Genomic DNA, 24,504 nt, shown 5'->3' on the forward strand with positions numbered 1-24,504 from the left:
GCTGGATCCCAGATCTTTGTATTCTTCCCAGTTTCGGCCATCGAGTGTGTGCTGGCCATAGCTGCGCGCTGGGTCGTCCATGACATGCCTGTCGCTCTACGGGTGGCCGGTGAGCTATACGCTCCAGGGCTTGCATAAGGACCAGTCTGCAGGGCCGAGTCGCAGTAGCCTGGCCGACAGTCACCTCCGTTACCATGCAGTAGATGCACTGTCCAGGATGCTTCCAGCATAAACCCACAGGAAGGGTAAGTAGCTACTACCTTGCTTTAGCAAGAAGACAAAGCTGGGCTTCCTTGGAGAGGTGAGTAAAGAGCCTTATCCCCCTTCTCTCCTCCCCCCTCCTCCTCCTAGGCTCTCTGAGCTAGCTGCTAGGGGTTCCTCTGGACACCTGAGCTGGCAATTGATCCCCCTGCAACCAATTTATCGGTGGACGCTATGCGGCAATCCTAGATGCCTTTGTAGCCTAGGTGGAAGCAGCACATGGGAGAATGGGGGCTAGAAAGCGCCCCCTCCCCCCGCCATCTGCTGGGGACAACTCAGATGCGTTGCCGGATCCAACTAGCGCTCATGACCCTGGCCCTGAGGTATCTGAAGATGCAGACCAAGAACCCTCTTGAAGAGAGTTTCTTGAAAAGATGGACCTCGCCCCCGATAGTGGACCCTCCTGTGTCCAGATTAAACAAGCTCCACCATACCAGTGGAGGGGGCTCCCACCTTCAAAGACCCTGCGGACAAGAAGTCTAAGGCAAACACCCGCAACCTGTACACGGTAGTGTGTTTGACAGTATGACCAACCATAGTTGGGGCCCTGGTGTCTCAGACACTCACGGAAGGGGAATAGATGCTGCTCAATGGGTTACAAGCATCAGGCTTCCTCGAACAAGGTAGCCCTAGCTGACCTACTAGTACAAGGCCTAAAATGTATTTGTGAATCAGCCTTGGACACTATTCCTCTGCTGGACAGAGCTTCAGGTCAGGTGGCGGCGTTACGCCATTTACGTTGGTTAAGATTTGGTCCGTCAACCAATCTTCCAAGAAAGCCCTGATGGACTTGCCCTTTAAGGGCGACAGACTTTTTGGAACTTCCCTGGATGACATTATTAAAGATGCTACAGGAGGTAAGAGCACACCGCTCCCATTGTCCAAAAAGGGGAAGGAGCCACGCCGTAGGCAAGGGCCCTTCTTTACAGCACACAAGCGGTTTTTTTTTTGTCCGCCCAGTACGGCGGGTAGAAGATCACAGGCCGATAAAGCGCCTGCTCAGGGACTGAGACATCCCTGGTTTCCCAAACCTAACAAACCTGCAGACAAAGCTATGTCTGCATGAAGGTTTTCCCCCCACCCATCTCTCGGGTGGGGGGACATCTTCGCGAATTTGCGACCTGGTGGACATCTCAGGTCCCCCGACCGGTGGGTTTGCAAAGTAGTGTCTTCAGGGTACAAGATAGAACTTCTATCTTGCCCACCAAACAGATTTTTTTCTCTCCAACCGCCAGCTACAACCGACTTGTCGGGAAGCCCTATTCGGGGCAGTTCAAGACCTGCTGAAACGCGGGGTGGTTATTTCTGTTCCAGTACAGGATCGGTTTCAGGGGTTTTACTCCAATCTGTTCATAGTACCAAAGAAGGAGGGCGTTCGCCCAATTCTGGACCTCAGGGCCCTCAATTGCTTTGTGAAGGTACAAGGATTCCGGATGGAATCGGTTCGCTCTGTCGTCACTGCCCTCCAGCCGGGGGACTCTCTGGCATCCTTGGACTTCAGGGATGCCTGTTTACATGTCCCCATATGCACAAAGCATCAGAGACTTCTGCGCTTTGCGGTCGGGGAAGACCACTATCAATTTGTGGCTCTCCCCTTTGGCCTGGCATCGGCACCAAGGGTGTTCACCAAGGTGCTTGCCCCAATTCTCACCCTACTAAGACAATGTGGCATCGCTATCGTGGGCTACTTAGACGACCTGCTTCTGAGGGCCGCTTCAGAATTAGAGGTGAGCGTGTCTATAACCTGTCAGACCCTCAGACACTTTGGGTGGCTACTGAACATTCAGAAGTCATTAAGGGACCAACTCAACACCTAGTATATCTGGGATTAATTCTGGACTCCTCAGAGGCAAAGGTTTTCTTCCATGTGGAAAAGTGGCAGACCCTTCGGGCTGCAGTGCGGCAGTCGACATCCCAGAAATGGTCGTCACTCCACTTTTGCATGTGAGTCCTGGGCCTCATGGTGGCCTCCTTCGAGGCGGTACCATATGCGCAATCTCACACGCGAGTGCTACAGAAGGAAATTCTGTCCAGATGGGACAAGTACCCATCATCCCTGGATTATCAAATCCGGTGAGCCACCTGGTCAGGACCTCCCTAGTTTGGTGGCTGACCTCACCAGCACTTCTGTCCGGGAAGTCGTTCACTCCTTATCACTGGATAGTCATCACGACGGACGCCAGCCTTACCGGTTGGGGGGGGGAGTCTGGGGGGTTCAGTTGATCCAGGGTCGCTGGTCTCCAGAGGATTCCCATTTGCCGATCAATGTCCTGGAACTTTGGGCGATCAGGCTGTACCTCTCCACATGGTCTCAGAGGCTATGAGGGTGTCCAGTTAGGATCCAGTCGGACAACGCCACGGCGGTGGCATATGTCAACCATCAAGGAGGAACAAGAAGCTCAGCTGAAGCGTCAGAAGTCGCTCACAGCTCAGAGCGTACCGGCCCTGTCGGCCATATACATTCCGGGTGTGAAAAACTGGCAGGCGGACTACCTGAGTCGCCAGATGCTGGACCAAAGAGAATGGTCTCTGCACCCGGAGGTGTTTCAGCTCCTTTGCCAAAGATGGGGCACGCCAGACGTAGATCTCCTGGCGTCTCGACTCAATCGGAAGGTATTGAGGTTTGTGGCCAGGTCAAGAGACCCATGGGCAGATGCGACAGATGCGTTAGTGGTGCAGTTGAGTTAGTACCGGCTAATCTATGCCTTCCCTCCTTTAACCTCCCTGGCGGTATGATTCTTTCAGAAAAAACATGCTGAAAGCGGTACCATTATTTGCAAGGAAATTTGGCGTTTTATATTGTAGGTCTGTAATTTTTAGAAATAACTCACTTAAATCTGACCAAACCAGAGTTTAATAGGCATCCCGGGTATGACATTTTTTTAAAAACAAAATTATAAATTATAATATAATAAATAATTATAAATAATTATAACAAATAATAATATAATTATAATAAAAATTATTCAATAATGTAATCAAACCAAAATCACAGAAATCTGCTCAGTTGCAGAATTGTTGCTGTCATTATTTTTTTTTTTTTATGACGAATTTCCCCACAAATCGCTATCGCACAATTCTGCAAGTGATTATAATTTATTATCGCTGTTTTTTAGCTGATCTAAAACTATTTTTGACATAAAGGGACACTTTTGGTTGCTATGGACAATCTACAGTTTGCAGGGAGAAAGAAACGTTTTTATTATATAAAATGACATGCATGACACAGGACAGACCACTAGGGACAAGGGGGGTGTGTTTTTTTTACATACAGTACTGTAATCTATAAGATTACAGTATACTGTATGTAAAGTGTTTGTTTACTTTTTTGAATTTGGCGCCGTTCTCCGTCCCCGTGCGTCGTAACGTCGCAGGGAACGGAGATTGGCGTCACACAGAGGCACTGTGTGAATCGAGCGAGGACCCGCTCGCTCACACAGCGCGGCGGCATCGCTGGATCCAGGGACAAGGTAAGTAAACCATGCCTGTGGATCTAGCGAGGCAAGTCCGAGTCTGACTCGGGGTTACCGCTCGCAGCAGGAAAATCTAACCCCGATTCAGACTCGGGAACACCGCCAGGCAGGTTAAAGCTCCTGCCTCTTCTGCTTCGCAGAGGGGATTCCTATTATCCTAATTGCTCCGGTTGTTCGCGGCGTCCTTGGTACGCCGATCTAGTGTGGCTAGTAGCAGACGTCCCTTGGCGTCTACCGCTGAGAGAGGACCTGCTGTCTCAGGTCCCATACTGCATTCTGCTTTACAGTCGCTGCAGGGGGTTTGGCATGTGGCCCTCCAGCCCGCCCTCCACTATCTCCGTGGGGATTTGAATAGCAGACGCACCTTGGCGTATACCGCTACGAGAGGACCTGCTGTCGCAAGGTCCCATAGGTGATCCTGCTTTACAGTCAATGGCTTTAACGACATGACCTCTAGGTGCCTCAGAAACCACCGTTTGAGAACATTAGGGAAGTTCCCTTGTTGACACTTTTTTAGAAAGTGGTCCTTTTGGTTAGGTCTGAGCTGGCAGCCTTGTCATGAAAGGCTCCCTATCTGATCTTCCACAAGGATAAGATGGTGCTGCATCCGCAGCCTTTTTTCTTCCTAAGGTCATTTCGACCTTCCATCTCAAGGAAGACATTGTACTGCCATACTTGTGTCCTCATCTGTCGAATCCTTAGGAGATGACGTGGCATCCCTTGGACGTTGTCTGTCACTGCTCAGACTCACTGTTTGTTTCGGTGGCTGGTCCCAAGAAGGGCCCAGCGGTCTCTTCGGCCACCATTTCGAGGTGGACCCAACAGATCCTGATCAGGCTTACGCCATAAATTGTCGGGCACCTCCCTATCACGATGCATTCGGCTAGGGCAATGGTGCCTCTTGGGTTTTCTGACATCTAGTGTCTGTTTGCCAGGTGTGAAAGGTGGCGACCTGGTCGCCCGGCCACACTTTCACTAAACTTTACAAGTTGATGTGAGTGCATCTTTGGATGCTTCTTCGCCCGCAAAGTTTTGCAGGTGGCTGTTTAGAGTTATAACTCCTCAGTTGAGGAGCTCTGTTTTGTTTTGGGCTGAAGTTTAATTTTATGCTTCCACCCCTCATTTTGACACTGCTTTGGGATGTCCCACTATGTCAAGATTAAGGCTGTGTCCATCCATGAATGAAAGAGAAAATAGGATTTTATGCTCACCGTAAATCTCTTTCTCTGAGTTCATGGATGGACACAGCACCCACCCCTCTCTTTTTTTAAAGTTTGTACTGCTTGCTACGAATTGAACTGCTTGGTGCAGGCTGAGAGAATATAGTCAGTGGGTCCGCACCCTGGGCGGGGCGGTTCAGCTTTGAAGTTAACACTTTCTGCCTAGTCTGCCTAGTCACTCCTAAAGATAGGCTATTTCCCACTATGTCAAGATTAGGGCTGTGTCCATACATGAACGAAAGAGAAATAAAAACCACAAGAGACAGTTTTTGACAATTCCTTTATAAAAAAATATGCAAATCCATCGTCAATCACGCCGCCCAACAGACCTGAAGAATAGAAAAAACAAGAAAAATCTGCCTTACTTTTTTTGGTGAATGGGTAGGGGAACAATGTACCCGATACCTATTCACATGAGGGGGGCATCCATGAACTCAGAGAAAGAGATTTTACGGTGAGCATAAAATCCTACTTTTTTTTTTACACTTTTTTGGGTGATTCAATGTATCCAATACCCATTCACATAGGGGGGATATAGGGGCCCCCTTGTCAAAGAGGGCTTCCAGATTCCGATAAGCCCCCTCATGCAGACCCTGACAACCACCGGCCAGGATTGTTGGGAAGAGGCCCTTGTCCCCATCAAAATGGTGCTTTAAAACATCCACCCCCCATGCTGAGGGCATGTGACCTGGTATGTTTCAGGAGGGGGGCACTCGCTCATCCCCCCCATCCTGACCTCCAGGCTGCATGCTCGGATAAGGGTCTGGTATGGATTTGGGGGACCCCACACCATTTTCTTCATTGATTTTCTCATCTATATTGCCAGAAGTTGGCAATACATTACAGCCACAATCAAGTTTAAATGATTATTTTTTTAGAAATGTCATTATTGCTGCAGTACACATTGCAGAGATGTGCCACTTTACAGGTAGACTAAGGGGACCCCCAAACATGATATTTAAAGGAATATTTCATTATTATTGTTTCACTTTAAGCATGATTAAATCACTGCTTATGAAAAAGCGATTGTTTTAAAGTTTACAGGTCCCCCAGGGCAGTAACCGGGTCCCCATATAATTTTTATGGCAATAACTTGCATATAAGCCTTTAAAATGAGGACTTTTGACTTTTAATATTTGTGTCCCATAGACTTTAATAGGGTTTGCATGTCCGCTAGAACTTTTTGCCTGTTTGAGATGTTCTGGTGCGAACCGAACCGGGGGGTTTGGCCGATTCCTAGTTTCACTGAGGTTTTAGGCTTCCAACTTTTGGCTTCCTTTATTTGCATTGCATTAGGCTGTGCTTCCCCAGTGTGCACACAAGCATCCCCATTTAAGCAACCCATAACTTTATGAAAATGCTGGACTTCTTCCACACATACAATGAAAAACAAATAAAATTCATATTTTTTGTGAACCATTTCTTAATTCACCCATTCCCAAAAAGGTAAGTAACAGGCATTTCTGCAGAATATTTTCATTGTATTCTGGACGAGGCGAGTGACTAAAGGAAAACCCATGCTTACACTAGAATCTTCCAGTAGTTGCATAAGAGGCAGGGGTGCATGCCTTTACGGTTATGCCAAAACTGACTTTAACCACTTGCCTACTGTGCACATATACCCCCTTCTTGCCCAGACAAAATTGTAGCTTCCGGCACTGTGTCGCTTTAACTGACAATTGCGCGGTCGTGCGACATGGCTTCCAAACAAAATTGACATCCTTTCTTTCCCACAAATAGAGCTTTCTTTTGGTGGTATTTGATCGCCTGTGCGGTTTAATTTGTTTTGGGCTATAAAAAAAAAAAGAGCGTACATTTTGAAGATAATAAATATCCCATTTTTTTTTACATTTTTTTTACCTCAGTTTAGGCCGAAACGTATTCTTCTACATATTTTTGTTAAAAAAAAACAACAAAAAAACACGCAATAACCGCATAGTGATTTGCGCAAAAGTTATATTGCCTACAAAATAGGGGACATAATTATGATTTTTTTTAAATTTATTTTTTACTAGGAATGGCGGCAATCTGCGATTTTTTCTTCGGGACTGCGACATTATAGCGGACACATCGGACACTTTTCACACATTTTTGGGACCATTCACATTTATACAGTGAACAGTGCTATAAATATGCATTGATTACTGTATAAATGTGACTGGCAGGGAAGAGGAAGGGGTTAAATGTGTAGCCTAGTGAGTGTTCTAACTGTAGGGGGAGGGGGGTGACTGGGGGAGGTGACCGATCTGTGTCCCTATGTACAAGGGACACAGCATCAGTCTCTTCTCCCTGACAGGACGTGGATCTCTGTGTTTACACACAGAGATCCACGGTCCTGCTCAGTTACTGGGCCAGCACATTGTGTTCCCAGCACAAGTTATAGCGTCTACAAAATAGGGGACAGTTTTATGGCATTTTTATTAATATTTTTTTTTCTAGTAATGGCGGCAATCAGCAATTTTTATCGGTACTGCAACCTTATGGCGGACACTTCGGACACTTTTGACACATTTTTATAGCTATCATTTTTATAGCTATCAGTGCTATAAAATGCATTGATTACTGTAAAAATGTCACTAGCAGGGAAGGGGTTAACACTAGGGGGAAAGGAAGGGGTTAATTATGTTCCCTAGGTGTGTTCTAACTGAAGGGGGGATGGGACTGACTTGGGGAAATGACAGATCGCTGTTCATACATTGTATGAACAGACGATCAGTCATTTCTCCCCCTGACAGGACCGGGAGCTGCGTGTTTACACACACAGCTCCCGGTTCACGATTTGTAACGGGCGATCACGGTTGCTTGGCGCAGCCGAGCCAACCTGCCACCGTAAAACTGCGGCGGCTGGTCGGCAAGCGGTTAATTGTTAAAGTAGAGTAAACTCTGTTACTAAAATCCCATATGAGGTTGATAATGTAATGTTAAAATACATTATCAATTTTTTTTAAGTCTTCTGCTTTTCTTAAAATAATACCTGGTTAATTTTGCCATAAAGGCACAAAGAATAATTATATTGTTTTATGGACTCAAATGTGGACATTTGGGGTTGATTTATTAAAGGCACTCTGCAAGTGCAATTGCTGCAGAACTTATTAAATTTAGGTAAAGCTTCACTTTGCAAAGAATACCAAATCACGTTCAAGGAAAATAAAAAAACAGCATTTTTGCTTGCACATGATGCTGGAAGTAAGAAGAGCTTTTGCTCATTTACTAAACTCTGGCACAATTGCTCTTGCATAGTACAACTGGGAACAGGGTTTCTAAAGCCATGAAAAAATACTTATCAATTAGGAGAAATAAATAAAGATCCTTCTACCTCTGGGAGGAGTACCATTAAGGTTACTGCTTCATCGAAAACTATTTATAACTCACCTTAATGCACTATTTGGGTCTATTATACAGTATATAATAACATAGGGTTAGATTCTCAAACTGAGATACGCTTAAATATTGCTAAGATATGACCAGCGTAAGTCTCCTACGCCGTCGTATCTTAGCTGCCTATTTACGCTGGCCGCTAGGGGTGTGTACGCTGATTTACGCCTAGAATATGTAAATCAGCTAGATATGCCTATTCACGAACGTACGCCCGGCCGTCGCAGTAAAGATACGCCATTTACGTAAGGCGTTTTCAGGCGTAAAGAGAAACCACCAAAAAGATGGCGCAGGCAATGTTAAGTATGGATGTCGGGACCGCGTCTAATTTTTCACATTTTACGTTATTTGCGTAAGTCGTCAGTGAATGGGGCTGGGCGTAAGTTACGTTCATGTCGAAACCAATGAGTCTTTGCGGCGTAATTTGGAGCATGCGCACTGGGATACGTCCACGGACGGCGCATGCGCCATTAGTAAAAAACGTAATTTACGTGGGGTCACAATGAATTTACATACAACACGCCCACATCTTCCACATTTGAATTAGGCGGGCTTACGCCGGCCCAGTTACACTACGCCGCCGTAAGTTAGAGCGCAACTTCTTTGTGAATACAGGACCTGCTGCTCTAACTTACGGCGGCGTAGTGTATCTGAGATACGCTACGCCCGCCTAAATCTCTCTGAATCTAGCTAATAGTTTTTATGCAGAATGTTGTGACCTTTAGTCGTCTCTAATAATTTATGTCTTTGTCTGTTTTCTTATCTTACCATGACTATTACTATTAACCGTTGTCTTTTAAGCTGTGCCTAGTTACACAAAGTACTCTTTGTCATCCTGCTCCCAAGACTGATATATTGTTAGGGGTGATTGTGGATTTTTTTAGCTTGTTTTTTGCATTGGGATTTATGCTGTTTTGGGAAGCTAAAGGATCTATGACAATTTAACCATATCTTGATATTTTATCCACATCCAAAATTTGTTGCATGTGTAACTTAGGGCCAAATTTGGAACTCCTTTTATTCCTTTATTCTGGTTGTGGCCTCTGTGTTTCCATATGATATGTACCAAGTAGCTGGTGATGATAATAATTGCTATTTACTAATAGGAATGAGCCCATGGTTTGGTTTGAATCAACCTTTTGCCCTTTATGCCCCATGTTTGGCCTGAGCTTTATAGAAGCAGCATTTGAATGGCCATGGCCATATTTGGTAAACTATGTCACCACAATGCCCTCCCCTTCCTTTATATATCTGATGACAGCTTGGGGAATAGAATCAGGATCATTCATGTGCTCAATTTTCATTTTTTTTTTTCTTAAGCAAGTCAGCAGGCAGCATGCATGACTGACAATAGTAGAAGAAAAAATCTGCGCTATAAGTGAACCTGTGTGGCACTAACTGCCAAACATAGAGTTAATCAAATGACTCTTGTGAAAGTGAAGAGATACACATTAATAAAAACATAACATATGTCTAGTAGACCAGTGTTTCTCAACTCAAGTCCTCAAGGCGCCCCAACAGGTCATATTTTCAGGATTTTCAATATTTTGCACAGGTGATTTGATCAGTTTTACTGCCTTAGTAATTATCACAGCTGTTTCATCTAAGGGAAATCCTGAAAACATGACCTGTTGGGGCTCCTTGAGGACTGGAGTTGAGAAACTCTGTAGTAGACAAATGAGTCATGGGACCACGTCCCTCTAGTGACGAAACGTTGAGAGGAACGACATTCTGATGTCACCACGTTGCACACTAGAGCTAATCAAAAGGCCAGCCTGCTCGATCGTTCCGTTATGCCGATTTTAATTGTTCTAATTGTAAGTGCGCCTTTGTTATGTCACTAAATAAACATTAAAAGGCTTTTATGCTATGTCAGTTTATCTTGTCTTTATATGGTGATACCCTGATCTGTTACGCTGTCTGAGATACACATCTATGGGAGCTGAGGCGTTTTCTGCATCACACTGAGATCCCAGGCAGGGTTAATAGCTACATGCGAATAGAGATCTCCTGTAATAAGAAATCATACCTATCTGGTAAGCAGCAGTGTATACCTAGGTGGAGGCACTTTCCTATCATCACTTTTTTCCCATCGCTGTGGATTAAGTTTTACACCGTGGATGGTTGATTATAACATTTTTGTGTTTTACTATTTAATATCATCAATACTGACTGTTATTGTTAACACTGAGGATTGTTTCTTCTTCTTTTTTCATATTTTGTATTTGGTATAAGTCACCAACATTTATTTTGTTTGCCATCACAGTCACACAGCATTAGTCTGATTTACTCATCTGTCTACTAGACATATGTTGTGTTTTTAATGTTAATGTGTATTTCCTCACTTTCACATGAGTTATTTGATTAACTCTTTATCTTTGACAGTTAGTGCCACACAGGTTCACTTATAGTGCAGCTTTTTTCTTCTATGATTGTTCATTGGTGTTGTATAACATTGCCTGTTGCCGCTTGATTTAGGTTTTGAATTAGCGCAGTACCATCTTTTTGCCATGACTGACAATAGATTCACAATGAGGGATTTTTTTTCATAAGGGACTTTTTTGTGTGATGATCCCCCTTAAAATATATACCAGACAGGAAGAGTGTGCTGTGGATTTCCTGGGAAGCCTCACACAATAGTTTTTTGGTATTTTGCATTGGGTACCCCCCTAAAATCCATATCAGACTCAAAAGATATGGTATGCATTGGGGGATGTTGTTTGTCATTCTTTCAAAAGTTATAGCTTGATACAATTACACAGTTTGAATTTCTGGTAAACTAAATTTCTATTGCCACAGGCAGGAATAGAGCACCCCCAAGCATGTTCTTATTGGACGTTAATGTTTCTCTTTAAAGCAAAGGTTCACCCACTATATGAACATGACCTTATTCAGACGTGCTTCATATGCACTAATATATTCTGCTATCCGCAATTTCTAAAATGATTTCTGTACCTTGATTCTGCTGTTATTAGCAGCCACTTCCTGCTATCTCTCCTGCAGGAGTGAGCATGTCTCCCTTCTCCACAGCATCGCAGTGTCTCCTGGGAGCAGAGTCTGATGCTTCCCTCGAGAGGATTCCAAACACAGCCCGACGAGATATCGCAAGATTTTAATCATCACATGACTAGGGAACCAGGTCATGTTACGAGGGCGGATCTAATTCTGCCATTTTACTCAATGGCAAACAGGCATTATACACGGCGGAAGGCAACCGTGTAGTGTTGATGGCGCCGCTCGCCGTCAACACTGCGCCTGTGCAGGATAGAGCGGTGACCGTATCCCGGAAGTATTTGCTTGTGGGCTTCACAGTGCCCACAAGCAAGATGGATCCATACAGGACAATTTTTTTCTAAATCATTCTATAAGGCTGAATGTCGAAGCGGAGGGGTAAAAAAACAAGACATGTGAGTACTATCTTAATTATATGAAGAGCGGTAAATGCACCTGAAAAAAAAAAAGTTTTCCTGCGGAACCCCCGCTTTAAGCATTTACTCACAATCATTGCTCCTGGCCAAAATGATTTTTTTTTTGCATTGGTACATATTACCCAGGGCATTGACCACCCCCCCCCCCCATGTTATTTTTTTTAAAACCCCTTGCCTATTAGCACAAGAAATGGGCATTTTTGATTTGAAAGATTTTGTAGCCATTGGTTTCATAAGGGTTTGGCATCTTAAAGCAGAACTTTACCCATAACAACTTGCTTCTTGCTGTAGGCTGACATTTTGCTGAAGCCCAGAGCCCCCAAACAGCAGTAAATCTTAAAGTGGAATTAAACTATTGATTTAATTGTTTCAAAGAACAGTTACATTCCTGAGGATGCCGGGATTGCTAACTGTCACATTTGCTTGTGTACTCAACCAAACTGTCAAAAAAACAAATGGCTGGTGTCCTAATTGATCACATGTGCAGCACTATGTCAGGTGAAGTTTAAACAGAAGCAGCTTCCTTGGCTGTAAAGCATAGAGGGTTTAATTCTGCTTTAAAGGGGTTGTAAAGACAAAAATATTTTTCTCTTAAATTAAAGTCTGACAGTAGCTGATAAAGTAAAAAGTAATGTTTTGCATTATAACTAGCTTAATACCTGTTGAAATCGAGCTGTTTTATTCACCTCCGTCACTCCTGAATCATTATTCTCACTGACTTCCTGGTTTGCTGTGCGCATTCATTCGTGCTACATCACGGCCTAATGGGAACTACAGTTCCCATTAGGCTTAGCCTCCATGCCTGTGAGGTATAAGAGAGCATCTTCACGCAGGGCTGTAGTCATAGGGAGGGGGTGAGCACATTCTGCTTTCCACCATGCAAAACGGCTCAGATGCTGGTGGAAAGCAAGAATAGGAGAGACAGGAAATGGCATTTTCAAACCTGGATTACTGTATTTTGGAGGCCAAAAGGAAAAAAAAGGTAAGTGATATTTAAATGCTCTAGCTTACAGCAATCAATTGATCTAATAAAAAATGAACCTTTAGTGTTCCTTTAAGGCTGTCAGCAGATCGGCCTCTACAAACTCAGTAGTGCCTAAAAATGCCTAAAATGGGAGAGCAACTGAGCATGTGCAGAGCAGGGTTAAACAGCATATTACTTAGGATTTTAAACAGTATAGGCACTTATTTTTAATGTTTTACATAGCTATACCTGCAAAATGGGCCAGCCTAAAGTGATCTAGTAGGACTTTCATTTTCTGAATAAAGTTCCACTTTAACATCTCCGAACCTCACTCAAACTGAACCCAGGGCATTTCAGCTCATTCCTATTTATTAATCAGTTTTCTCCCACAAGTCTTTAAACCTGCATATAATACAGGTAAAGTACAAATAATAAAGCTGTCTTATCTGACAAAGCATTTATATCTCTGTTCCTCCAGTTCTAAGATTTAAACTACCTTTCCACCTAATACAATCCTTTCCTGCATGGGAGGAGACTTTATTTTACTCTGCTGCAGTTAACTAATTAATTCCCTTGTTCATTTACTCCCGAAACTGCCTTGAGTCACAGAGTGTTTTCTTAATTGTGGCGATTTCTCATTTTCTCACAATATTAACACGTGTAATCTTCACTAATATATCATCATTTTTAATTCATCATTTGGGGGGGGGGGTAAAGTTTTGGAAGCAAATTTGGATACATATACCTTTGTTTTCCTTTTTTTATGGGGCATAAGTATTAAAAAAAAAAACTTTCAACTATGTTTTGAGATAAATACATAAGGGTAAGACATTACAGGAGATTTATGTTAGCTGAAATTTTATGTAACAGTGAAAAAGTATGGCTCAAAGTGTACAATAGAAGATTATTCCACTTTCGATGCTACATTGTGTTGCATGCAGCAGGAAAAAATGGTTCACTTAAATTGTTATGCCATGTACACACAACCGTTTTTCATGATGAGAAAAATGCCATTTTTTTAATTGGTCATTAAAAACGATCGTGTAAAGGCTCCAGAGCATTTTTCTCGTCGTCTTTTTTCTCGTCGTGAAAAACGGTCATGTGTACGCTTTAACGACGGGGGGAAAAAAACACACATGCTCAGAAGCAAGTTATGAGAAGGGAAATTTGCATAATCAGCCCAAAGGGTGGCGCCTTTCGAATGGAAGTCCCCTTTATAGTGCCGCTGTACGTGTTGTACGTCACCGCGCTTTGCTAGAGCATTTTTTTCAAGATTGTGTGTATGCAAGGCAGGCTTGACAAGAATCGTGTTGAGAAAAACATAGTTTTTTTCCATGACATGAAAAATGGTCGTGTACGCGGCTTTAGAATAACATTAAGACTTAGTTGAGTTAATGAAGGCACAAATTAGCACAACAGTAACTTTTTTAAAGGTTTGTGATCACTAAAAAATTAGAGTGACATTGTGTTGACTTATGTAAGCATATGATGTTTGAACATCAAGGGGAAAATATCATCCAGATCATCTGACATCATTGTTAGGACCCGGGCTTAACATGTGGAGTGTATATATGTATATATGTATATATTGTATACTTTATAGTTACATAGCAGGTGAGGATGAAAAAAAACACAAGTCCATCAAGTCCAACCTATGTATGTGATTAATTATGTGTCAATATTACATTGTATATCCCTGTATGTTGTGGTCTTTTAGGTGCTTATCTAATAGTTTTTTTAAACTATTGATGCTCCCCACTGAGACCACTGCCTGTGGAAGGGAATTCCACATCCTTGCCACTCTTAGGCCCCGTACACACGAACAGTTTCCTCGGCAGAATTCAGCTTCCGACCGAGTTTCTGGCTGAATTCTGCCGAGAAACCCGGCCGTGTGTACACTTTCGGCCGAGGAAGCCGACAAGGAGCTCGACGAGGAAATAGAGAACATGTTCTCTATTTCCTCGTTGTTCTATGGGAGCTCTCGGCCCGCCGAGCTCCTCGGCGGCTTCAGGGCTGAACTGGCCGAGGAACTCGATGTGTTTGGCACGTCGAGTTCCTCGGCCGTGTGTATGGGGCCTCACAGTAAAGAACCCTCTACGTAGTTTAAGGTTAACCTCTTTTCTTCTAATTTTAATGAGTGGTCACGTGTCTTGTTAAACTCCCTTCCACAAAAAAGTTTTATCCCTATTGTGGGGTCACCAGTACAGTATTTGTAATTGAAATCATATCCCCTCTCAAGCGTCTCTTCTCCAGAGAGCATAAGTTCATTGCTCGTGACCGTTCCTCATAACTAATATCCTCCAGACACTTTATTTGCTTTGTTGCCCTTCTTTGTGTTGGAGATACAACAACTTTCGGCTTAGCCTATTGACTGCAGTTCACAAACAGGACACTAGATGTTGCTAATGCTCAGTGATATGTTATGCATTTTCTATGATGTATTTCCTGTACATTGTGCTGTACTTGTTGGTTTCTTTTTCCTGTCTGTGTTTTTCTTATCATGTGAGGTGACATCTTTGCTATTGTGGTTATGTCCCAATAAAGAAGTCAGTTCCTGTTACTCCACAACGTCTGATCTGAATCGATTCCACTGCACCCAGCAATTGTACTCTGCAACACTTTGTACTCGCTCCATTTTAAGTACATCTTTCCTGAGGACTGGTGCCCAGAACTAGACAGCATACACTAGTTGCGGCCAGACCAGAGTCTTGTAGAACGGGAGAATTATCGTTTTATCTCTGGAGTTGTTCCCCTTTTTAATGCATGCCAATATTCTGTTTGCTTTGTTAGCAGCAGCTTGGCATTGCATGCTATTGCTGAGCCTATCATCTACTTGGACCCCCAGGCCATATTCCAACCTAGATTCCCCCAGAGGTTCTCCCCCCAGTAGAATACTGATGATCCCTCAACCTTGTATTTTGTGAAGGCCTTCTCCTTTGCTTTTATATGCATTTTCACATGGGAGTTAAGCCATCCAGGACTTTTGTTCACTCTTTTAAATGTATTACCCAATGGGATGCATTGCCCAATGCCCTTATTTAGTATGCTCTTAAAGCAAACCCATCTGTCTTCCGTGTTCTTTAGGCCAGATCCACAGCCAGCGGGCTTAACTTAAATGTTCCTATTTAAGTTACACTGCCGCAAAATTTCTACCTAAGTGCCCGATCCACAAAGCACTTACCTAGAAATTTGCAGCTGTGCAACTTAAATCCGTCCGGCGCAAGGCGTGCCCAATCTAATGGGGTGAGTCCCATTTAAATTAGGCGCGCTCCCGCGCCGGACGTACTACGTATGCTCCCGACGCTATTTTCCCGACGTGCTTTGCGCGGATTTACGTTGCGCCGAGTTTTGAGAATCGCGACGGGTATAAAAGAAAAAAAAAGAGTTGCGGCGTAAAAAAAAAAATTAAAAATAAATTTGACAGCGATGCGGGAAAGAAGGGTCTACTTTTACATGGTGTACTAAGTTTACACTTTGTAAAAGCAGCCCTAATTTTGCGACGGCAAACTAACACTTACGGAAAAAAAACGAAGGGAAAAAGCTTTGTGGATCTCTGTAAGTGCTAATTTGCATACCCGACGCGGAATTTCGACGAGAAATGCCCCCAGCAGCGGCCGAGGTACTGCATCCTAAGATCCGACAGTGTAAAACTATTACACCTGCCGGATCTTAGGAATATCTATGCGTAACTGATTCTATGAATCAGCCGCATAGATAGAAACAGGGATACAACGGCGTATCAGTAGATACGCCTGCGTATCCCTTTTGTGGATCTGGCCCCTTGTTTTATCCCAATTTTGCCTTCTAGCAAGGTTTGTAGTTTAGGGAAGGCTGTCATTCTGCTCTCTCCTCCTATCAGCATGTTCCTTGTTAGGACTACTGAATATATGATTAGCTCATTGTACTTATTATCCCTTACCAAATTGGAGCCTTAATGTACATGGGAAATTTAAGACGTTGATACTATGTCGAATTTGGATACTTACACAGCTTGCATTACAAATATACTTTTAATCTTCTATCAATGAATACAGGACTGCATTATTTGCGTCTTTTATATGTGCCTGGTGTTCAGCGCTAAATTAAATGTGTCATTTTCCGACTGAAATACATATTTAACGTACTTAGAGCTGATATTGTGCACATATATATACATTTTCCAACTTGATAAATAGTTGATAAAATAATTAATTATTATAACTGAGTTTCTGTTACCTTTCGAGTCTTATGACAACTTGGTTAGTAGGCAGACTCTTTTTAAGGAGCTCAGCAAACAGGTTAAGCCTTTTGCAGACATCTACACTTCCCTGTGGAAATGGGCTTAATACAAATGAAGAGGTGCCATTTAATAGAGTTGTGCAAAATCAATAAATATCACACTCATGTATAGATCTAATCAAACAGGCTTTCAAACAAAAGGGTAAATTTCACATGATGTGAATGAAGGCCGTATTGATTTTGTTCTGTTCTATGAGAAGACTGTGGCCTAAAGCTATTAGTTGTGTCTTTTCTGTGTTATATTAGGTCTTGAAAAGGAAACATCCAAACTGTGGCACAACAGATTTGGATTCCCCCACTTTTCCTCCACTTGACAGATAACTCAGCCGCTAGTGTGTGCTTAGCTTTTTGAGCATGTTCAGAAAATGATGACCTTTAAAAGACAATAATTGTTTATCCTTTTGGGAAATGAAAAATATGAAACGGGTAGTCTAAATTTTACCTGTAGTAGGAGTCTGATCAGTTCTACTTTGAAAAAATGTCATCATTTCATGGGATGTCATTTTACTTTTTTAACACAGGGCATTTTGGTTTTCAAACTGGTCTTTTTTGGGGGGTTTTAAATTCCCTTTGTCATGTGACCTTAGAAAAAGCAACCCGCTAGTGCCTGAAAACTGCTGCAAAAGCGACTGGCACTTTAGCAGCTGTTTTAGCAGCGCTTGGGTATGAAAGGGGTCTTAGAAGGAAAATTCAGCAATGGTAGCCTCTTTACTTCCTCAGTGAAAGTTTCCTTTTTAGGAACATAAATTAAAGCAGAACTGTAGCATGGCTAAGAATCAGCAGCATTTGTCATAATGTGTACACAAGCATAGCTTTGCCTTCCTCCAACACTGACAACTTTGCAGTCTGTACACTGCTACCAACTTCTCTGTTGCTTCTTCAGGATCGGTGTCTACTCTCTTCACACCTGTGCATGCACACTAGAGTTAATTTATTCCAGTGATGGTGAACCTTGGCACCCCAGATGTTTTGGAACTACATTTCCCATGATGCTCAGGCCCTGTCGAGGTAGACATCGTGCGGACGTGTGTATCAGCAGCTCCTGACAGCCTGACACCAGGGCTGAATCTTGGTTCTCTCCCCCTGGTTCCCTCCGGCTTCGGCTCTCCGCGACCCCCTTCCAGCGGCATCCATCCGGAGCCCCTTCCTCGGATCGCCAAGGCCGTCACCCGCCGCCGAGCTCCCTGGGACCCAGGACCGGTGCTTGCCCTCGTTAATACCCGCGAACCTCCTTCCAGCAGGATACAGCTGAGCCCCCCCTCGGATCTCCGAGGCCGTCACCCGCTGCTAAGCACCCCTCCGTGGGATCCGGGACCCGCGGTTCCCTCGCTAGAGCCAGTTCCCTAGCTCACCTAGCTCCGCTCGCCCCCTCCACAGCCACAGCCTTTCCGCCTGTGGTCATTCAGGCGTCCACGGGCGCCCCCCTCCCCTAGCGCCGCAGAAAAGACCACAGCTGCGGCCTAGCCCTCGCCATCTGCACCGATTCTTTCCTTCCATATCTTCTCCAGCCAGCCAGGTGTTCTCCCAGACCCCGGAACACCAGGAGGCTGGTAATCGACACCCACAAGCCGCATCTCTCAGCTGCCAGAGCATAGGAGAGGCCGCAGCTCGGGCCTAGCTTCGGTCCCGGCGGCCATCTTGGTACACCCAGCCGTGGCCGGAGTACTCTGAACCACCCACCCTAAGCTAGCCAGCCTGGGAAGGCTCAGGCCATACAGGCACTGAAGCAAACCTTCACGGGGACCACTGACAACCTACAACTGGATGAGTAGCCCAGGGATACAGCCCGGTAAGTAAGGGCCATTTTGGCACCCCCTTCTTGACCATCCTTCCCTTTTCCCCCACCCCCTTTTGCACTTTTCTTCCCCAGCTCACCAATCACATCTCAGCCAACACCTGCCAGGTAAGTCAATCCGGGGTACCATCTAGCAGCTTGATCCAGGGTTCACTGATCGCCTCAGAGGTCAGGAAGGAATTTTTTCCCTTGCTGCAGCAATTGGCCAGTCTCGGCTAGGGCTTTTCGCCTTCCTCTGGATCAACTGAGGGGGGCGGTTTAGGCCGGGCCATCATCTTTTGCAGCAACATCACCGATCCACATCACTGTCACTGAGCGAATACCAACCGAACCTCCGGGAACATCACCCCCCCTGATCACCATCTTCATCATCGCTGGATCAACAGGATCACTGTATTATCACATCACCATCAAGCCATCTCCCACCATGCTCATCATCAAGTACGCAGCGGACACCCTCCGCAGCCTAAGGAATTTGGCCTCAATGCTACCAACCTCCACGCAAAGAACACTACGGAAAGAACAACTACTAAGAATCTACCGCCAACCAAACCCAAAAAACGAGAAGCTACCGCCTCAACTACAACATTTAGAATGCACCCTGATCAACACAAGATCTGCAGTCAAGCACAGAGAGGAAATTCACGACTTCATCGTCCAACACAACACAGATTGCCTCTTTATCACAGAAAGTTGGCTAACACTCGACTGTAATCCCATCCTAGCAGAATTGGTGCCCGAGAACTATTGCATCCTAACCGAGCATAGAACAGGACAAAGAGGAGGAGGCCTTACAGTGATCTACAAATCCCACCTCGCTCTCACCAAACCAAATCTACAGAACTCATTGCCCTTTATGGAAACACTCACCCTGCAACTTCAAACTACACCCGAAGAAAACCGTCCACATACTACTATGCTACAGACCGCCCGGACCAAAGACGCATCTCCTCACACCCTTCACCGAATTCTTCTCGACGTACACCCTGAAAACCAAAAACCTGCTGTTACTTGGGGATTTTAACCTCTGGGCTAACTCAACCCAGGATCCCATCACTACCGCCTGCATCGACCAACTCGAAGAACTTGGTCTGCAGCAACTGATAAAGATTTCAACACATGCGTCAGGTCACATTTTGGACCTCATCTTCAAACAAAACATGAATATCAACAAGCTGGACAACAGACCTTGACCTTGGACGGACCACCACGCCATCAAATTTATATTAACCATCGACACCATCCTTCAAAAACCCAAACTCCCAACAACAATACACTGGGCAAGATCGCAGAAGAAACTACACTCTGAGCTCTTTAAAACCACACTAGCGACAAAAATAGAAGTACCAAATCTGAACCACTCAACGGATCAAACACTCAACGCCTTAAACAAAGCATTACTGGGAATCCAGCCTTGTTGCGTCACCCCTCCCCCCCACTGTCTTCTGGGAAACACTGTTCCCAGGAGAGAGTGGGGACCAGTGACGGCATGCCGCGATCCTCACGCATGCGCAGTAGGGAATCGGGCAGTGAAGCCGCAAGGCTTCACTGCCTGATTCCCTCACCGAGGATGGCGGTGGAAGCAGCCGAGGACCGAGTGATTGCTCAGCCTCGGCTGCTGACATCGCGGGCACGCTGGACAAGTAAGTTGTAAGCTGCCGTATTTGTAGCTGCTGGCTTTTAAAAAAAAAATTGGCGGAACCTCCACTTTAAAGCAGTCTATTCATTATGAATGGGCTGCCAGTTCAGTACAACACATGAAAAAAACTCATATGAACCTCTTTTTGAAATGCAGCACACCACAATTCACAGTATATGCAACTGTGGCGCACTGCAGTGTGTTGTGCATTGTACTCTAATGTACAATGCATTGGGGTACTGTCACATTGAATGGTGCAGCAGTACACTGCTCATAAAGCAGGCATATTGCCCTGAGTTGTGACAATGTGCATTAACACATTTTTTTAGGCATGCAATGCTACAATGCCTATCTGTGAATGGACCCTCAACCATTAGAGCAGAGTTACTTTTTTTAAACAGTAATTGACCTTTTATGGATTATACTGTACTAATAGTAAGTAAACAATACCTAATATATTGTGCTTAAAATTGCATATAGTGCTTAATTGCAATGGTACATGAAGATGAAATGATACAAAGTGAACATTTGCAAAACATGAAATCATATTTTGAACTGAGTATTTTGTCAGAACTGACTTAATATGGGCCGTTCTGCAGACAAACTGTTACCGGAAAAGATGTGATTGCAGGGGCGTAGATTCATAATAAGGTTGTTTCTGGGGCAGGTGCCTCAATATTACAGACTACATGGCAGTGCAGAACAGCATTTTTCACTCTGCTAGACTAAAATACAACACTTTCATGCTTTAACACATACACTTGCAACCACAAAAGCTTCCCTTGGTTTTTAAGAGCTTCTGTGGGATGTCAGACACCATTATTTTGAATTAAGTCTGACAGTTCTGAGCTTAGCAGGAAAATGCATTTTATTGTTTAAAAGCATCCTTAATATTTACTTCTTAGGCCAGATTTAAGACTGTTTTTCTTGATTAACATTCGGTAAAGGGAACTACAGCCATGTCAATGACAAAGAGATTTTTGGGATTGATTTTTATTCACTCAGACCAATGAAAGGAAGACAGTTTTTGTTGAGCTTTTGGAGTCAAATTTGTAGTTTTAATTTTAAATCATATTTCTTCTTTTTTATACTAGAATACCTAATTAGTAGACAGGTCTGGTTTTATGTCCAATGGCACCCATGGACACCAAACACAAAAACACCTTTACTATAAGTCTGAACTATCGTCACTTAATAAATGCACAGAAACATACTGCTGCCAGAATGCTGAAATGTCAAAAGCCTAATGACATATTTTAGGAACCTTGTGGTGAGAGAAATACATAGGCTGCCATTGCTGTCTTCCTTTTATAAAGTGCTGTTTTCTTGGCTATCATGTTGATTTTTGAGTCACTGAAAATCAAAAGTTCGGACTCCGCTCTTCTTTTACTACATGTCAGTGGCTGGGAATATATTGAAGTATAAGACATGGATCATCTTGGAAGGAGGTCAACAATGGCAGCCAAGCTATTTTGTCAGAGTGCATATCCTTTAAAAAGACCCCATCAGGTCTCTAAATGGTTAAATTAATTATGCCCTTGCAATAGAAGATGGCATATACTTACCTTTCTGGTGCTCTTTTCTGGGGGAGTTTGATGCCTGTGACCCTCGCTGTGCACTGGTTCTTACCTACACCCCTAAGTAAAAAATGTCCAAATTGAGCCCAATTAGCCATTTTCACTCACCGGTGTCACGTGAATCAGGAAGTAGTTAGTAGTTACAAGATCTCAGGTGTAAATGGGAAGCAGGTGTGTTAAATTTGGTGTTATCGCTCTCACTCTCTCATACTGGTCACTGGAAGTTCTACAGGGCACCTCATGGCAAATAACTCTCTGATGATCTGGAAAAAATGTGTTTCTCTATATAAAGATGGCCTAGGCTATAAGAAGATTGCCATTTGCCAAGACTCTGAAATTGAACTGCAGCACGGTAGCTAAGACCATACAAAGGTTTAACAAGACAGGTTCCACTCAAAACAGGCCTTGCCATGGTCCACCAAAAAAGTTGAGTGCACATGCTCAGCATCATATCCAGAGGTTGTCTTTGGGAAATAGATGTATGAGTGCTGCCAGCATTGCTGCAGAGGTTAAATGGGTGGGGGGTCAGCCTGTCAGTGCTCAGACCACCATACGCTGCACACTGCATCAATTTGGTCTGCATGGCTGTTGTCCCAGAAGGACGATGATGCACAAGAAAGCCGGCAAACAGTTTGCTGTAGGCAAGTAGACTAAGGACTTAAATTACTGGAACCATGTCCTGTGGTCTGATGAGACCAAGATAAACTTATTTGGTTCAGATAGTGTCAAGTGTGTGTGTGTAGCAGCAACCAAGTGAGGAGTACAAAGACAAGTGTGTCTTGCCTACAGTCAAGCATGGTGGTGGGAGTGTCATGGTCTGGGGCTGCATGAGTGCTGCCGTCACTGAGAAGCTACAGTTCAGGGAACCATGAATGCCAACATGTACTGTGACATATTAAAGCAGACCATGATCCCCCTCCCTTCGGAGACTGGGACGCAGGGCAGTATTCCAACATGATAATGACACTAAACACACCTCCAAGATGACCACTGCCTTTCTAAAGAAGCTGAGGGTAAAGGTGATGGACTGGCCAAGCATGTCTCCAGACCTAAACCCTATTGAGAATCTGTGGGGCATCCTCAAATGGAAGCTGGAGGAGCACAAGGTCTCTAACATCCACCAGCTCTGTGATGTCATCATGGAGTAGTGGAAGAGGATTTGAGTGGCAACTTGTGAAGCTCTGGTGAACTCCATGCCCAAGAGGGTTAAGGCAGTGCTGGAAAATAATGGAGGCCACACAAAATATTGACAATGTGGGCCCAATTTGGACATATTCACTTAGGGGTGTACTCACTTTAGTTGCCAGCGTTTAAGACATTAATGGCTGTGTGCTGAGTTCTTTTGAGAGGACAGCAAATTGACACTGTTATACAAGCTGTAAACTCATTGTTTACATTGTAGCAAAGTGCCATTTCTATATTTTTATATAATAAAATATGTACAAAAGTGTGAGGGGGGGGGGGAGTTCAGTAGTGTATGTTGTCTTCTATTGCAGGGACTTACTGGAAAAAATAATTAGAGACCTGATGGACTGTACTGAGGAAATACTGCTGCCATTGTTAACCTTTCTAACTCTACTAATAATACTACGACTTTCACAAGCAATTAGTCAATTAGGAGAAACTTTCACCAATGGAGCATAGATAACAACAAAAAAAGACTGTACAGATCCCCAATTTTTTTTTCTCATCATAATGTTCCATGCAGTGGGTATATTAATAAAGGTCATATGGCAGAACTAGCAGCTGTGAATTGTTTTAGGTTTACCATGCCATATACAGGGTTCAATAACTAATTATTAAGGCTCCCTATCATGTGATCAATATGATAGTGAATTTTAGCGATTAAATGGCTCTGTGTAAAAATGATTTAGGCAAATTAGTCACAGAATTATAACTAAGTTAACCAACACAAAATAGCACTGCTAAATTGGACTGGTCAGCTAGGCATCAGTGACCTTTACCTTTATTTAAGTTTAATTAATCATTATTGTTTTAAATATATTCTTTTTTTTAAATCATAATCCCCCCACCACTACCTAACCACTGCACAATTTAAAAACTTAACATGGTTTCATAGTAAGATGAACATTTACTGTGACAATTTTCAAGATCAGGGCATAGACGGTGGTTTAAAGAACTATTAACGGAACCAGCCTTTCTGTCTGGCTCAAAACCACAAAACAGACTGCTGCAAAGACAAAAGAGATTCAATTTCTAAATGATTTGTGATTCTGTTTGAAAGTATTTGCCTAATTACCAGATTCCCTTAATCTTAATTGTGATTTATGCATTTTTATTTTTTGAGAAATATTTTTCCTTGCTCAGTTTCCAAGTATTCATTTAAGTATTTCAGAACTTGTATTTTGATGGCAATCTGTTTATAAATACTCTCTTGTTGCATGTTATTAATAGGTTACGTGCAATGTGCTCGGCTGAAAAACTCCATCCAGCACGACTAATTCAGATAATTAATTTGCAAGAACATTAACAC

This window comes from Rana temporaria, chromosome 2 (genome assembly GCF_905171775.1).
Source record: "Rana temporaria chromosome 2, aRanTem1.1, whole genome shotgun sequence".
NCBI classification, from domain to species: Eukaryota; Metazoa; Chordata; class Amphibia; order Anura; family Ranidae; genus Rana; species Rana temporaria.